At 32.4% G+C, this 17,049-nt stretch overlaps 2 long non-coding RNA genes across 2 annotated transcripts in view; one reads left to right on the forward strand and one right to left on the reverse strand.

Annotated features, from left to right (window-relative positions):
* Positions 1-17,049, reverse strand: part of LOC143082970 (uncharacterized) — an 82,541-nt gene that overhangs the window by 13,744 nt on the left and 51,748 nt on the right. The gene's annotated exons all lie outside the window — the stretch shown is intronic.
* LOC143081690 (uncharacterized) lies at positions 2,177-4,314 on the forward strand. The gene is made up of 2 exons (XR_012980035.1): positions 2,177-2,551; positions 3,854-4,314. It is a non-coding gene; the product is annotated as an uncharacterized LOC143081690 (long non-coding RNA).

A 17,049-nucleotide genomic window follows, 5' to 3' on the forward strand; every position in this document is an offset into this window, starting at 1 on the left:
ACACCAGTATTGCGCACTACTTTGTGGTATCCTTATAATTTATGGTAAGTCTAAGACGAATTCTTTTCACATGATATAGTTTATGTTTTGTCTGTTTTTTTATATATATACTGAACCGCAAAAGAAACGTCGCAGTAATTTAAGGCAAACATAATGGAAGAATAAATACTATAGTTTTTATTAATGGGCGTATAAAAACCCTTGTTTGCACAAAAACGAGAACATGAATTTGATAATAACTTAAACTAATACGTTCTATTTTGAAAAAAAAACGTACTAAGTAACAAGGTCATTTTTGGAAAATACGAATCAAACTGGTTTGATCAAACATTTTTCCCAAAACAAGGATGCATTTTATCTTCTTCATTATGTTTTTTTTCTGATTTCTGACTTTGTCTCTATGATAAAAGAAAAGAATCTAAGTTACATGTAGCGACAGAAGTTAGAAGTAATCTTCGCGGACGATATTGTTTTATCAAGGAAATTTCAAACCCTGCTGAATGTTGCCAGTTAATTTGTTAAAAAATGGAACCTAATGTTTAATGCCGAAAAAAACGAAAGTTCTAGTGGAAAGAAAAAGACTTAACGCAAATAATAACATGTTTCAAATGGAAGTTTTAATTTATGAGGTAAACTAATTAAGATTTTGGAGTAAGAAGAAATGACTTCATGATGATAGACTCTTTACGATCCCTTTTCGAGAAAAATAATTACTCACCTTTTTAAGACAATGTAATCTCGAAGTTTGAGTATGAGGAATTAGCAGAGCTGTTTTTATATCAACGTTCGAGAAAAAAGAAGCGCAATTAACAATAACTTTATTGCTAGCTGCATTTTTTTAAGGAATTGATAAATGGTAAATGAGTACATATTAATGTAATTTTGAACACATGGAAATACACGTATAATTGAATTTGCTATGTAAATTGAGTTCCGAGTAACCTTTCGAATTTTAAATGGCATTTATTATCTTCCTATATTTTACCATGAGGGGGGAAAAGAGGCGGAATATTCCGAGAGAATGTTCAAAACTCATAAGTTGAGAGAAATGATAACGCAATGGCAAGAACGCAATCATCAGTTAACAAAACCCTTCATAGAATACATCAAAATCCTGGACAGTTTTATATTTTCAAAAATATAAAATGCATTTAATTCTATTTATCTAGGTACTGCCATGCATGACCTAAAACCTATGAGGAACACATGTCTATGTAATCATGGTAAATCTTATTGTGTAAAAATGGCAATATCTGTCAAAACTTGATGATGAACCGCCACGTATAAATTATGTCACACTTAAATACAGGATAAGTCAGAACAGTACTTTTAAAAATTGTATATAACAGTAATTAATAATTGGGGATGGGATATATCCGAAAGAAGCATGCTAAAGTTTCATTTTGTTACCATTTTAATTTATCTTTATATAATTGTCAAACAGATGTCGACATCCCGTTACTGTCTCCTTGTTTTTACTCTGAAGTTTAACCTATGAACCTTTATATTATTCGAATTTCTTTCATTTGTAGTATGAAATTATCCCGTGACCGTGGTTTCATCTGTCAGAATCTACTTAACGGTTTGACACCGATACTTGTGCAGTTGCTATATCGTGAAACTTTTCGAATTCAGCCATGTTATATTGAAATTGGTCTGTTACGTGTAAATAGGTATATGAGATAAACTGATTTTTCAAATAGAGTGGTATTGATTTATAAAGAGAAAGATATAGCCCAACATGATTGTTTGCATGAAGACGTTTTTTGGCAAAGGAAAGTTTTAGAATAATCTTTCCTTCTTTTGAATTTCAAAATCAGTGTCATTTTTGAGAATAATATTTAAATTAACTTGATAAAAGGATATATAGTGACTAACGTTTTTCGGATAGTTTATTTATACATGAAACATATAAATATCTACTTATATCTATTTTTTTATCAAATCATAGTCCTTTTTTAATCATTTCATTGATTTAATACATATTAGAATTTGAATGCATAATTATGCTAGAATATTCAAATATAAAAATGCACTATTTAATTGATACACTCGTATTATAAACGTAAGAATAAATTACGCACATTACTTGTATAAAACTAGATAAAGTCTGCACTAATTCGTATGGAGAAATAGTTTTGACTAAATTAGTTTTCTTATCTTTCAACCATTATATGTGAACGTCTTATAATGATGTTATGTAAAAGTTTTCAGACCATAATATTTTTGTGTTTAATATCATTTAGTTTCGTTCATTATTCTTTTGCGATAGATGTAGAAAAAGAAATACATGAAATCCGTACGCTACTTCAATCTATTCAGGAGGAAAACTTGTCTCTCAAAAATGAAAACAGATTACTAAGACAAGACATTCAGAAACTGTACGGACTGATTTCGATTGGACAGACCAAACGAAAACCGTACGAATTACCTGACGGAGAGCATATTCAAACAAACAAAACAGTTAACGACAGCATTGTCGAAAATAACCTGGATTTGGGCAATAGGCAAATGCCAAATGTGGAACCTATGTTGCCAGCAAGTCATGCAAGTAAGTATATCATATTTGGCATGTTTGGTTTCGTTATTCATTGTAATATTACCACAGTGTGTTCGTTATTCGTCAGATACAAGCCAATGAAATTATAAGACTTTTTATATAGAAGTATTTCATTTACAATTCCTTGGTCGACCCCATTGCAGGTTGGCTTTAATTTCGTAAGGTTATAATAAGGCCTGACGTGATTTATGAAAAACACAGTGTAATTTTCATGAGCAACACGACGAGCGTTAAAAATGGTGCAGGATATGCTTGCATCTTCAAATCATCTGATATCAACTAGCGTTTTTTTTTTTTTTGGTGTAATTTGTGTTGCTCAATCTTAAAGTTCATCGATTAATGGTACAGTCGTTTGTCTTTAGATTTGGTGGTTTCCAATTTTTTTTTTCTGCGATTATAGTATGGGCTCTTTTCGACTTCAAAAAGCAGTATTTAACTGTAATACACCCGTTTCTTTCAATCAAATAAAGTTTATATACTATAATTTACTGATATAGTATTGAAAAAATCAACTATTAATATGTACTCTGGAACTATGACTTGACAACTGTTCAACAAATAAGACTTAAAAAGCGTTATTTTCTTTGCATATTTTATATTTAGAAGTATCGTCATCAGTATTGGTTTTGAATTTCATGCCACAAAACCAGGTTCAATCAATCATTTTTTCATAAAATGCCCTGTACCAAGTCAAGAAAATGGCCATTGTTACATTATAGTTCGTTTCTGTGTGTGTTACATTTCGGTGTTGTGTCTTTGTTGTGTCGTAGATCTCTTATATTTGATACGTTTCACTCAGTTTTAGTTTGAAACCAGGATTTGTTTTTTTCCCTATCGATTTATGAATTTTGAACAGCGGTATACTACTGTTGCCTTTATTTATCAGTATTGGCTTTGAATTTCATATCACTCGAAATCGAATCTGTACTTTTCAGATGATTTTCCTATACGGGTTTGTTTTCAATCATTTGATGTCCGCCGTTCGTATACTTTTCAAAGTATCGTATTATGAACACTTGGTATGACTGCGGCATAAAAAAAGACAGTAAAAATAAAATTCTAACGGAGTTATATAATTAATTGATATTTGTTTTTGTTTTGTATCTGTTTTGTCGTAAGATGTTATGTGTTATTATTATCTTCACTCATGTATCTTACCAGTTGTAGTACAGACTCATCTCTGTCTAAGTATAAAAGGAATTTTGTACATCTATTATAAAAGAATTACTTGCATATGAGACAGACCCCGGTTCTTTCGATTTATATTTTTAACAAGCTCTCTTATTTTTGCAGATGGGAATTTTATACGTTCAATGCCAGCTAGTGAACCTCAAGTGGTAGCTTTCTATGCGTACATGTCATCAAATACCCCAGCCCCAAGCGTTCATTACCAACTGGTTTTTGACATTGCTAAAACTAATATTGGAGGTGGCTACAACCATTACACGGGAACATTCAATGCTCCGATTCAAGGTGTGTATGTTTTTGCATGGACGATATATACAGCAAGTCGAGGACAGACATGGTTAGACGTCTTGGTTAATAATGATGTATATAGCAGCACACTAGGCGAAACGGATGATGTTTTAGACTACGACTCAGACTCTGGAACTATAGTCGTATCATTAAACCAAGGTGATAGTGTTTACATTCGTTCGTCGCATCAGGCCACCGCCTCAATTATAAGCAACAATGCTTATCGTGCCAAAACGTCATTTGCAGGATGGAAATTAAATTAAAAAGCTACAAATACATATGTTTCTCTTTTTTTTCCTTTCAATTATTTGATTCAACTGTTTCTTATCTTAGTATGTTTAAAGAGTCAAGGGGTTTCTTTATTTCGTCTTCTTATATACTACACTTAGGGTTTACCTATGCATATTGGTGGCATATTAGGGCTTTTAAAATAGCGACTGTTTTCGAAACATATATGTACATTCTGCAGTGAACATAAACAGTCGGAGTACAACTTTATCGGAGTTCATCTAGACGGTAATAAGCTCTTCAAATGAAATATAACCATTTTTATATTAATTGAGAGTGGCTGCATGGGCTGAATATCCCCATAACTCATTGAATTAGAAACGTGTATGTTAAGTTTAGCATGTATCGACTACCTTCTCCAAAGCTGTAAATACAAATGGCAAAGTCCATTACCTATTTAAGTTATATCTGACACCATTCAAATATAAGTCAAGGTAGTATGCTGTGTCAAACATACCAAACATCTCCGTCTTGCATAGATTAGTAGGATGTACATGGAATAGTTTTACACTTCACATATATCTGAAGGAAATGACTTTGGGAAAATATAATAATTGAGACCAATCTTTAAAAAAAAACGAAAATCAAAGAACGAAAACGATTTCCTGGATCTAAAACATTAAAAGAAACTATATAAATTTATTGAAAATAGTATAGCTCATTAATTGTGCATTATTCACAAAAGAAACAAATAAAACGAAAAAGGACACAAATTAAAAAGCTACCGGGAGTTCAAAGCCCAATTGCATTTAATAAATATACTATGTATTCTTAGATTTAGGTCCCCTTGATTGGATCTAGTGAGAAAATATAATAAGCTGTCTCAAGAATAGCATAGCCGAGTACAATGGCAACATATTGGTATCGGCAACTTGCAGGGCCATGTGCTTTTTTGACACTCTCTCGGTCGACGATATTCTTAAACATATTTAGTTATGAACATTACTCGTCTGATTAATATCTTAAAATACATGAGACTTTTACAAAGACAGTTGGCGGAGAACGAAACTTTGTTAAAAATGATCCTTTTTAATTTAAAAAAAATATTTTTCTTGTTAAATTTTATTTTTAATTAAAAGTTAATAGGACAAACCATTATCACTTAAACTTGACAAACTTGTTTATATCAATTACTTGCTCTTAAATTGTAAGACATATTCAGTTTAATGATGCAGTAATTCAGTTCAAATATATAACATCACATCAAAACTGAAAATCAAGAGTTATCCCTCTTATAATGACAATAAAATGCTCGTCGGCATAATGGAAACTTTTTACTAGTACCTTTTATAAGTGTTTTAATTTATGATCAATTATATTGTTAGTTTCTATATTAAAAATTTTTCATCCTTCGCAAATAAAAAGTTCTTCTTCCTTCGACACTGAAAAGTTTTTCTTCCTTCGATATTGAAAAGCGTACATTCCGTGTTCTTTTTGTAGCGTATACATATTAAAAGAGCCTTGTACACTATTTTTTTATATTTATAATCTTACTGATGTAGTTTGAAAAATTGAAAGTCGTCTTACACATAGTTTATCCAAAATATCTGCATGTTTAGAACCCTTAAACTGCTTTTTAAAGGTTCTGTAGGAAGCCTATTGCAAGGCAAAATTTCTGTCCCTATTCAATACCTGTATTTTCCAGTGTTGGTCCGCTGTTATGAAATATTCGTGTTTCACAGATCTACGTTGCTAATTATTTGTATTCAGCTCGATTATGACACCGAGTGCGACTCAACACAGGAATTTTACATATCATAAGCAACACAACAGATCTTTTTTTATATGACAAAAAAAATGTTTTTTTATTTCTGGATACCCGATATTACCTCTTGATTAGTTAAAGAGAGGCTCGTGTTGCTCGTGTTTTACAGTTTTGTATTTTCAATGAATGTATGTTCTGCTTTCTTATTTCGCAATGTCGGTTTTGATACTTTCAGTAACAGTTGTGTCTGTCCTATGTGCTGGCAAACCATGTTTTTGCTTTGTGCTGGTAAACGTTCATTTTTTATACGACCGCAAACATTTTTGCGGTTGTATATTGGTAGCACGTCTTCGTCGTCGTCGTCGTCAGCGTCGTCCGAAGACGTATGGTTTCCGGATAATAACTTTAGTATAAGTAAATAGAAATCAATAAAATTTTAACACAATGTTTATAACCACAAAAGGTAGTTTGGGATTGATTTTGGGGTTATGGTCCCTAAGGTTTATGAATTAGAGGCTCAATGGGCTCAAAACAAGCATTTATCTAGTGTCAGGACAGTAAGTTGTGGTTAAATATTTCAATTGTTCTGAAATTGTACCACAATCAATGTTAAATACCATAAGTAGAAGGTTGGAATATATTTTAAGGGTTAAGGGGCAAACAGTCTAGAATAAACGGCCAAAAAAGAACCAAAAACAAGCATTTTTGTAGTTTCAAGACAATAAATTGGATTAATCTTTCTTTGTCCAGAATGGTTGTTGAATCACATAAAACCAATGTTTTATTAAATCATCTTTGAAAATAGGAGTTATCTTTCTTTGTCCAGAATAATAGTTATATCAACTTAAATCAATGCTATATACAATATTCAATGCAATATTCACTTTTACTACCAACTGATAAATTAAAGCATTCTTTACTATTCAGTGATTACAAGCACTTTGATTATCATTCTAGGGTTATCCGCCTTTACAAGTGGAAAAATTGAGAAAAAAAAATCGTTTTTGTTCTCTTAACTTAAGTTTGTCTCAACTTAATTTAAAGAAATGTGTATATAATGCTTATTACCTCCAAACTCAGTTTAAATTCAATTTTTGGCAGCTTCACTTTTACTGTTCTTGACTTATGTCCCTTTATAACGTTATATGCTAGCGGGGGCATCATCTGTGTCCCTTTGGACACATTCCCCATTTATTTTTTTAGAAGTTACTATTAATTAATATTAACATTAATTTTAACCATGACTGTATGACATTTTATATTTTAATACTTTATGATGTATTAAAATGAGTAGTTATTGTTGCAATTTTAATTGAGATCATTTTAGGAATAAGGGAAAGGGGAAGGTGAAAAAAAATAGGGGGGGGGGTAAATTTTTCTCATTTCAGATTTCAGAAATTAAAAAGAAAATTTCTTCAAATATTTTTTTTTTGAGAGGATTAATATTCAACAGCATAGTGAATTGCTCAAGAGCAAAAACAAAAAATCAAGTTCATTAGACCACATTCATTCTGTGTCAGAAAACTATGTTGTGCCAACTATTTAATCACAATCCAAATTCAGAGCTGTATCCAGCTTTAATGTTGTGTCCATACTTACCGTTCAGGGTCGTATACAGCTGCGCCCTGCGAAGCATCTGGTTTGTACATGAAAGGCTACTAGTTTCTATGTTTGAATTGTTTTACATTTTTCATTTTTGGGTCTTCTACAGCTGACTATGCAAGATTGGCTTTGCTTTTTGTTGAATACGGTGACCTACAGTCGTTGATTTCTTTGTCCTGTGGTCTCGTGTTAACAGTTTTCTCATTGCATTCATACCACATCTTCTTTCTTATATTTACATTTTAAAACATTGACATTCGTTCAAGTGTTAGGGATAGAGAATAAACATTCCCTTCATTTCTGAGTTTGGTAATTTATTAGGGTTAGGAAAGAGACATTTACAAAACAGTCATTGTTGAATACCTTATCATCGAATATGGTTCATCGAATATAGTTCACTAACGAGTTGTCACACGTGGAACAGGAAGTGTTGATTCTTCGGGGTATGTTGGTTCACTGCATGTTCTTGATGGAATATACCATGTATACTTGGCTTAATATTTATTTTGAGAACTTTTATGTTTTGCAATAGTGTTGTCTGTTTTCTTTAACTTATGGTTTTGATGTTCATTTGGTAATTTTTCCCTCTTTAAACATTGTTTACCAACACAAGGGATAGACACAACTGTTGCCGATAGCGTGAAAACCGACATTTTGATTGAATTGCTGATTCGTTAACATCTGCATCCACTGAAATCTTTTCTTTCTCAATATTCGGTGAAAAGGAAATACTATATGCATTGATCTATTTTTTACTTGTTATTGATTTGGACCTCTGTCTTATAATCTACTCCGTCAAGTCACGCTCCTCCCTTAAGTGTTTAAAATTATAACTACTAAGTTGTTTGTGTCATCTATAATTCACGCAGTTTTCCTTTAACATATTTTAAAGATACAATTTTAAATGTAATTTTACCTAATGCAATAATGCTGTATTTTGATTGCATGAGACAAATGCTTTTTCACAATTTTTTATATATCAATGTGTTCATAAGATTTTTTTTTCTCCCGGTGTATTTGTCATGTGGAAATTTCATGTCCCGGAGTATTTGATAGCCATTATCAAGGCAGATGAAAAATACCATGTCTTAAAAAGCGACGTTCGAAGACTTCTTGACTTTTCATTGAGATGGATAAAAAGAACATTCGGTGTCATTAAACAATTATATCATGCTTACAAGGACTATTTGCTAAAAATACCGGTTTCGAGGTAAACAAATTCTCCTCGCTTAACGGCTCGAGGAATTTGTTTACCTGTCAACCAGTATTTTTACTGGTCATGGTCAGTCGATGGAGATCTGCCTGAGTATGGGTAGGGGATTTCAAATGTCGACTGAGAGAAAAGTCATGCATGCATTCTTAGCATAATGCCTCCAATGGGTCTTCCACACAGCATGAAAATCTCGCACCCGGAGATTCAGCCGCCTTCTTAACAAGTTTGTGTTCTATTTCAGTGAAAACGGACGTCACTGGAAACTTAAAAACAAGTTAGATATACTTTAAAGAAAATACAATATTACTAGTGTTGCATTTATTATTTTATGACACTTGCAACAGTTTTTCATCCTTAGAATTTCAACTAATAAGCTTGAGAAAACATTTGTAGGTATTTGAAAGTGTGTATATGTATTATTTTAAACAAAGTTTTATTCTTCATTCGAAATTTCAATTGGCCGGAAATGAGGGTTGAGATCTCACAAACATGTTTAACACCGCCGCATTTTTGCGCCTGTCCCAAGCCAGGAGCCTCTGGCCTTTGTTAGTCTTGTATTATTTTAATTTTAGTTTCTTGTGTACAATTTGGAAATTAGTATGGCGTTCATTATCACTGAACTAGTATATGTTTGTTTAGGGGCCAGCTGAAGGACGCCTCCGGGTGCGGGAATTTTTCGCTACATTGAAGACCTGTTGGTGACCTTCTGCTGTTGTTTTTTTCTATGGTCGGGTTGTTGTCTCTTTGGCACATTCCCCATTTCCATTCTCAATTTTATTGTTTACGCATTTTGATATCCATCCGGTAATTATCCTTCCCGTAGTAAGGTAACGATAAACCAAAGTACAATCTCGTGAGGCATTCTGAAAAAAGTATGATATTGAAAGTGATTTAGAATGATTATGATTTGTAGATTAAGATTTATATAACACTGTCAGTTGTTTGATCTTAGTTTCAGCATGCAAAATACCCCAAATGTTTTCACAAGGAACCATTGACAATCGGCTCTTACGATTTATAATTTCAAATGCACAATGAAATTATTCAAGAATCGCTTGACAACTTTATCAATACAGATATTTGATATTCTCTATCATATTTATTTGCAACTTTTTAGATTCGTTGACGATTTATATTTTGACATATGTGTCTATCATCTAAAACCATATTTTGATTTGCAGATGTCATTATACTTTTTGGGTCGTCGTTTGGTTGCACCAACTTCTTGTGTTTACTTCTCTATATATATGAACTTAATGAACTTACAGAACCATCCCAAACTTTTGTTGTTTGCGTTGCATATCACATCTGCACATAATAAAAGACAGGATTTCTTCCATTGCATGAATGATGTATGATTTTTAACTTTGTTACACGAGGAGCTGGTCCTCCTTCTGTTACATGCCATAAAGACATCGATAGAACAATAATTGCTACTAACTCCTACAAAATTATTGACCAATATCAGATGCAGTGTGAATCGTGCAATATTAACAAAAAGTATATATCACTGAACTAGTATATATATTTGTTTAGGGGCCAGCTGAAGGACGCCTCCGTGTGCGGGAATTTCTTGCTACATTGAAGACCTGTTGGTGACCTTCTGCTGTTGTTTGTTCTATGGTCGGGCTGTTGTCTCTTTGACACATTCCCCATTTCCATTCTCAATTTTAATATTAACAAAAAGTATATGAATGTTTGAACTGGTTAAGTAATCAATCTCTATTGGTTGTTACATGCATGAGTATTATACGAAAAAGATTTACTAAAAAAGCGTTCAATTGGCTTATCAATATTTCAAAGATAACGACGGTATGAGTTTCATACTGGTATGTTTAAAAGATTAGATCAACGATTCGCGGATTTTTTATTTGCCTCGACGAGAAGGTTAACCATAGAAAAAATGGGTTGAACAACTCGTAAAATTTGATGTCACTCGGTTTTAGTTTGTAACCCGGATTTGTTTCTCTCTCTCGATTTATGATTTTTGAACAGCGGTATACTAATGTTGCCTTTATTTGACATCAACTCTAAATATTTGTTTTTAATTGTAATTAGATTATTATATTGAGATTAGATAAATAGTCAGAGTTCAAATAAAGCGATATCCAATTATCACTCGTTATAAAAAGCATCTCTCAGTAAAGGAAATTGAATCTTTTCAAACTGTTTGTTTCGACAGGGATATGGTAACACATTATAAAAATATATTATAGTTCATATAATTTTCGATGTTTTTTTTAAAAAGAGAGGTTATGTAGTTAGGATTAGAAAAATAACTTGATTCTACTACATAAAGCATATCTACCGATCCTTTAAAAAAAGTTACTGCAATCATCTTAAATGTTTATAGCACGACCACTGCAGTTTTTAACGTCCAGTTTTCGTAGGTCATAGTTCACTTAAGGGTCATGCGATTAGAATCGGTTAGGAATTTTACTACCTTGGGTTAGTCCTTCAACGTTACGTTGCTGTTCTAACATGTTCGTGAATATTTTTCTTCCTCGATTTTGTCATGATCTCTTACACATGTAAGAGTTTTTTTGTGTATCTTAAATCTGCCAATTGTTCAATTACTCCAAGTATTTATATACCAAAAAAATCCTTGATTATTGAAATGACTTTCCCAACCAGGAAATATTTCATACAGTTACGGAAAAAACGTACTGAAGTTTACCGCGAGCCGAGAGCCATGAACTGCATAATATATAAACCAACAGTTTTAAAAAAATGACGTATTCAGAGGGCGTTGTGTATATAGACTTTGGTAAGAACACCATTATGTTAACATTTTTTCCATGATATATTAATGATATTTATTGAAAACATGTATGCATTAAATCATGACCATATGATTTGTAAATGTGAATATTATCACGTTCGTGAAAATAAAAGGAAATACGTTACCAAGTTGAAAGCATTCATCTTATAAATTTCCTGAAATGAAATTTGAAACCATTAAAGAATTAAAGATAAATTCTTCTTGAATTTAAAAGCGTTCAAAAAGCTTTTCTCATTGTTGAAGGCCGTACGGTTACCTATAGTTGTTTATAATGTTTGTGTCATTTTGGTCTTTTGTGGATAGTTGTCTAATTGGCAATAATACCACATCTTCTTTTTTAAAGTTAAATTACCACGAGGTATTGCTTTTTTTTTTTCTTTTTCTTTTTTCTTGTAAAACAGTAATGCATTGTAAATGTTGGGGTTTTTTTTATGTTGTGTGCATGGTCACTGGCAGACCAGAGGGATGACTGTATGTGTTTGTTTGTTTGTTTAAACAGAAACCTTGGTGCATATTTATTTTAAAAACTTGACTACATAGTTAGAGTATGTTTTAAAAAGTAAAATCACAAAAATACTGAACTTAGAGGAAAGTCAATTCGGAAAGTCCATAATCACATGGCAAAATCAAATAACAAAACGCATCAAAAACGAATGGACAAGAATTGTCATATTCCTAACCTATAGTTGAACGAGCATACAACTGTTTTTGTATTCTCGCTAAGATATAGTCCTTTGCGCTGATGTAGTATAAAGCACCAATCAACCCACGGATATACATGAGCTATTTAAAATGAATTTAGTCAAACAAATATTTGCTTGTAAAACCAAATAACGGCCAAGGACTATTATCTACACGAGTAAAAAATTTAAAGAAAGTTCGCCCTTGTCAACCGTGGCTAGGTCATCCAGTTATAGATTAGAAACTATCACAATAACTCAGAGAGTGAGGTTAGACAAGGTGAATACTATGTTGACCAAATAACTACACATGTATATACTAAGCAAAACAATGTTACATGTTATATGTAACTATTTAGTGATTTGCTACACATGGGAAATATTCGCATGTTATTTTTTTTAGGGGGGGTGAAATTTTCACATCTTATACCACTTAAAAGAAATTTTAAATTATCATAGAAAAGTATGCATAGAATTCATTCACAAGATGCAAATTTGACATGAATTTTAACATACTTTTCAGAAATTCCTTTTTTTGTGAATAAAGAAATTATTAAGAAACTAAGGTTCAAATTCCCTGAGTTTTTTCAGTTGTTTAAGATGAATTTAGCCTTTCGTTTGTCAATTTTTATTCTAAAGCTGTTAACATTTCAATTCGTCCGTTGATTTCAAGTTTAGGTTTGTACGTCCCTCAAGAAAAGCTGTTCTTGAATTGATTTACCATTTTTTCCTTCTACCCTTATCATGTAGCACCTAACATTTTGTTCATCCGTGGGTTTCAAAAGTTTAGATCTCGAGGAAGGTAAAACCACCTTGGAACAGATGCAAAACATTTATTAAGTGTTAATTTCATCTTACATTGTTTACGGCTGTTACATCTAAATGCAAAAGTTTAGTTGCTTTTTAACCATATTTGACTGCTTTTGAAATACGTGTACACAAATTGATTCAAAACAAATCTTCATTTACTGTATGATAAGTTTTTCTTTAGAATACTTCTGTTTGCACTCATTTGTATTTAAGAAAAATATCTAATAACATTTATCTGTTTTTTAATATTAGTATCTGTGATCAGAATGGAGTCATTAAATACGATGCCATGTGAAGGGAGAATTCCAATCCTTCCGAGTGTTCGTAGGCCGAACCAATTTACAAAAACAAAACACTGTGTTTATCCCTAATTTGTTTTCGACTTTCCTATAGACGTAAACCTAGCACAATAAATAAATCATTCTATTCTTACCCTTTTTAGCTTACCTGGACCGAAGGGCCAATTGAGCTTTTCTCATCACTTGGCGTCCGTCGTCCGTCGTCGTCGTTAACTTTTTTACATTTTGAACTTCTTCTAGAGAACCACTGAATGGAATGAAACCAAACATGGCATGAATGTTCCTTATGATGTGCTAACCAAGTGTTGTTACTTTGTAGCTGATCTGTCATTCAAAATGGCCGCCAGCGGGGGACTTAGTTTAGCATAGGACCCTATCGGAAATGCATACAAATGACTTCTTTTAGAGAACCACTGAATGGAATGAAATTAAACATGGCATGAATGTTCCTCATGAGGTGCTGACCAAATGTTGTTACTTTATAGCTGATCCATCATCCAAGATGGCCGCCATCAGGGAACTTAGTTTAACATAGGACCCTACGGGAAATGCATATAAATGACTTCTTTTAGAGAACCACTGAATGGAATGAAACCTTACATGGCATGAATGTTCCTTATGAGGTGCTGACCAAGTGTTGTTACTTTGTAGCTGATCCATCATCCAAGATGGCCGCCAACAGGGAACTTAGTTTAAGGAGGCTCGAGGGTATAAAAATTTCAGAAAAAAATTAAACATTTGTTTTCCATTACAAATTTTATTTGTTACCTTTTGTAGTTGTTACTTTATCATATGGTACAAAAATCATTCAAAACAATCAATTCGTATTGGCCCCAGATGACTTTTAAAATGTATACATCATTGAAAAAGTTCCAAATTATCTCCCTTTGGTGGAAAAATGCCATTTTTTGGCTTTAAAATTTAAATATCTTTTTTAACTCATCGGTGACCTATATTTTTTAATATAATTTCCATATAAGCTGTACTTAAACTAAATTATTGTAAAATTTGAGCGATTTCTGTAATAAATTCCTTTTTTTATTTCGATATTACCTTTATTTCTCCTATTACTTCAACAGAAAAAACCCACCTTTACAAAAATGTATGCTTATTTCGAAGGCAGATTGTGAGCGCAAATGAACGGTGACCCCACTTTTTTATTTTATTTTTCTATTAACTATAAGATAAAGTTCATTTATAGAAAAATATAGAGATATCCTATATAAATGATTTAGACCCGCGAACCCCCATAACATAGGACCCTACGGGAAATGCATATAAATGACTTCTTTTAGAGAACCACTGAATGGAATGTAACCAAACATGGCATGAATGTTCCTTATGAGGTGCTGACCAAGTGTTGTTACTTTGTAGCTGATCCATCATCCAAAATGGCCGCCAACGGGGAACTTAGTTTAACATAGGACCCTATGGGAAATGCATACAAATGACTTCTTTTAGAGAACCACTGAATGGAATGAAACCAAACATAGCATGAATGTTCCTTATGAGGTGCTGACCAAGTGTTATTACTTTGTAGCCGATCTATCATCCAAGATGGCCGCCAGCGGGGGACTTAGTTAAACATAGGACCCTATGGGAAATCCATACAAATTTCTTCTTTTAGAGAACCACTGAATTGAATGAAACCAAACATGTTTGTTCCTTGCCTTTTGAGGTGCTGGCCAAGTGTTGTTACTTTGTAGCCAAATTTTATCTTCTTTTATATAATTTAAAAACCCAAGAAAAGTCAGGTGAGCGATACAGGCTCTTCAGAGCCTCTAGTTCGACTACACTTGAAACAATTTTCAAGCTGTTGCCATATATGGTCCAATATTTTAATTCGCTGATGTTAGAAGTAGAAAGAGGTCGTATTTCGCACTTGGATCAGACTTTCAATAACACGTTGAAGAATCAATGCTTCGTTAGAAATTCTATTCTTAAAAACATTTTTTTTTTATATTTATTATTCATGAAGTACTTTAAATACTACAATCAAATGCGAATTAAGAGACTGGAAAGATGAAATATCAGATGTGAACATCATTTTTTGCTACACTTCATTGTTTTTTATTCTTCTAAAATATTCATTGATCTCACTTAATTAATCAGCAACGTTGAAGATCAATTTTAAAGGTAGGGAATTATCGTCAACCTTATAAAATTCTCAAGAAATATGTGCCATAAGTCATTTGTAAAAAAAAAATTTGTATTGTAAATCTTCCCGCACTAAATTTGGAAACTCGGATAAGACACAAACTCTGGTACTCTTAAACCTACCACTTGTAATGCAGATATTTAAAATGTAAAAGAAATACATATTTTAATGACGACATTACTGACGAAAGTTTTTACAACTGTTAAAGGGGCACTAGCTTCCAATTTGACAAAAAATAATTACAATTAGTTTGTGTGCAAACATTTATAAAACTGGAATAAAGAAATAATATGTCGACGGTAGTAGTCAGTTTCTTTCGAAATAAGCTTAATTAGTTATCAAAGGTAGGCGCAGGACATTTGAGCGAAAACATTAAAATTACTATTTGAGCGCCAACATTAGAGCCAGAGCCCATTTAAGCGCCGGATTAATCCACACACCTGTATTTTTGATAGCTTGTTTTAGCGAAAATTAACCTGGTTGAATAATGCTCACCTTACTATATATACCATGAACAGTAATTTATATTCGTTTAATGTTTAAGTTGTTTATATTTTATAGTTGTCACACAGCAATTTATGTTTTCCTCGATACTATTATAAAATTACAAACAACAACATATATAAAGATACACGGTATAGAGGAATGTGCACCACAATCGAGAAAAGTGAAAGAGCAGTCCTTAATGCAATTCTATGAACAGTATTGTACAGGGGGTATATCTAGACCCCATTAAGTACGTTCTCTAGGTTATAAATTCCAGGATAGAACAGACTTTTAACATTTTATTTAAACTTTTAGAGTTTTAGTGTTGTATTTTAATTGAAAAGTTTTATATTGTTTTATGTTATGCTGTTTTGAGTCTTTTAGTGCTGTATTTTAATGGACATATTTTATATTATTTTATATTGTGCTGTCTTGAGTCTATTAATCATTTTTTAATTTATTATATATTATTTATTTACTAAAAAGGGTTAAAAATATTTCGCTAAAATGAGCTTTAAAAATTTTAATTTTCGCTAAAATGGATTCTACTTTGGCGCTCAAACGTCCTATTTTTTCCCGCTAAAATGTCCTATCAATGCGCTCATATGTCCTCCGCCGTCAAAGGTACCAGGATTATAATTCAATACGTTAGACGCGCGTTTCGATCTAAGCCTCTCGAGAACAACAACCCATTTAAATCTTAATTCATGCAGCTTTAGTTTGAGATTTATGCGTATGTATTCACTATGTTGTGGTATGCTGTGATCAGGATGTGTATTCATTGGGAAAAAAAACGTCTTGAAAAGTGAAGCAAGAAAGATTCACCGACTAGAACCATTTCATTGACTGATCCGACCCACAAAAAGACGCTTGTATGCAGGTAAATCGATAATTTACAAATATTTGTGACCTATAACATGAAATCAAACAGACAATCCGACAGCTGAATTTGACAGGATCTGTTTATACAATCTCCAATGTTGTCTCTCT

The sequence above is a fragment of the Mytilus galloprovincialis genome, chromosome 7 (genome assembly GCF_965363235.1).
Source record: "Mytilus galloprovincialis chromosome 7, xbMytGall1.hap1.1, whole genome shotgun sequence".
NCBI classification, from domain to species: domain Eukaryota; kingdom Metazoa; phylum Mollusca; class Bivalvia; order Mytilida; family Mytilidae; genus Mytilus; species Mytilus galloprovincialis.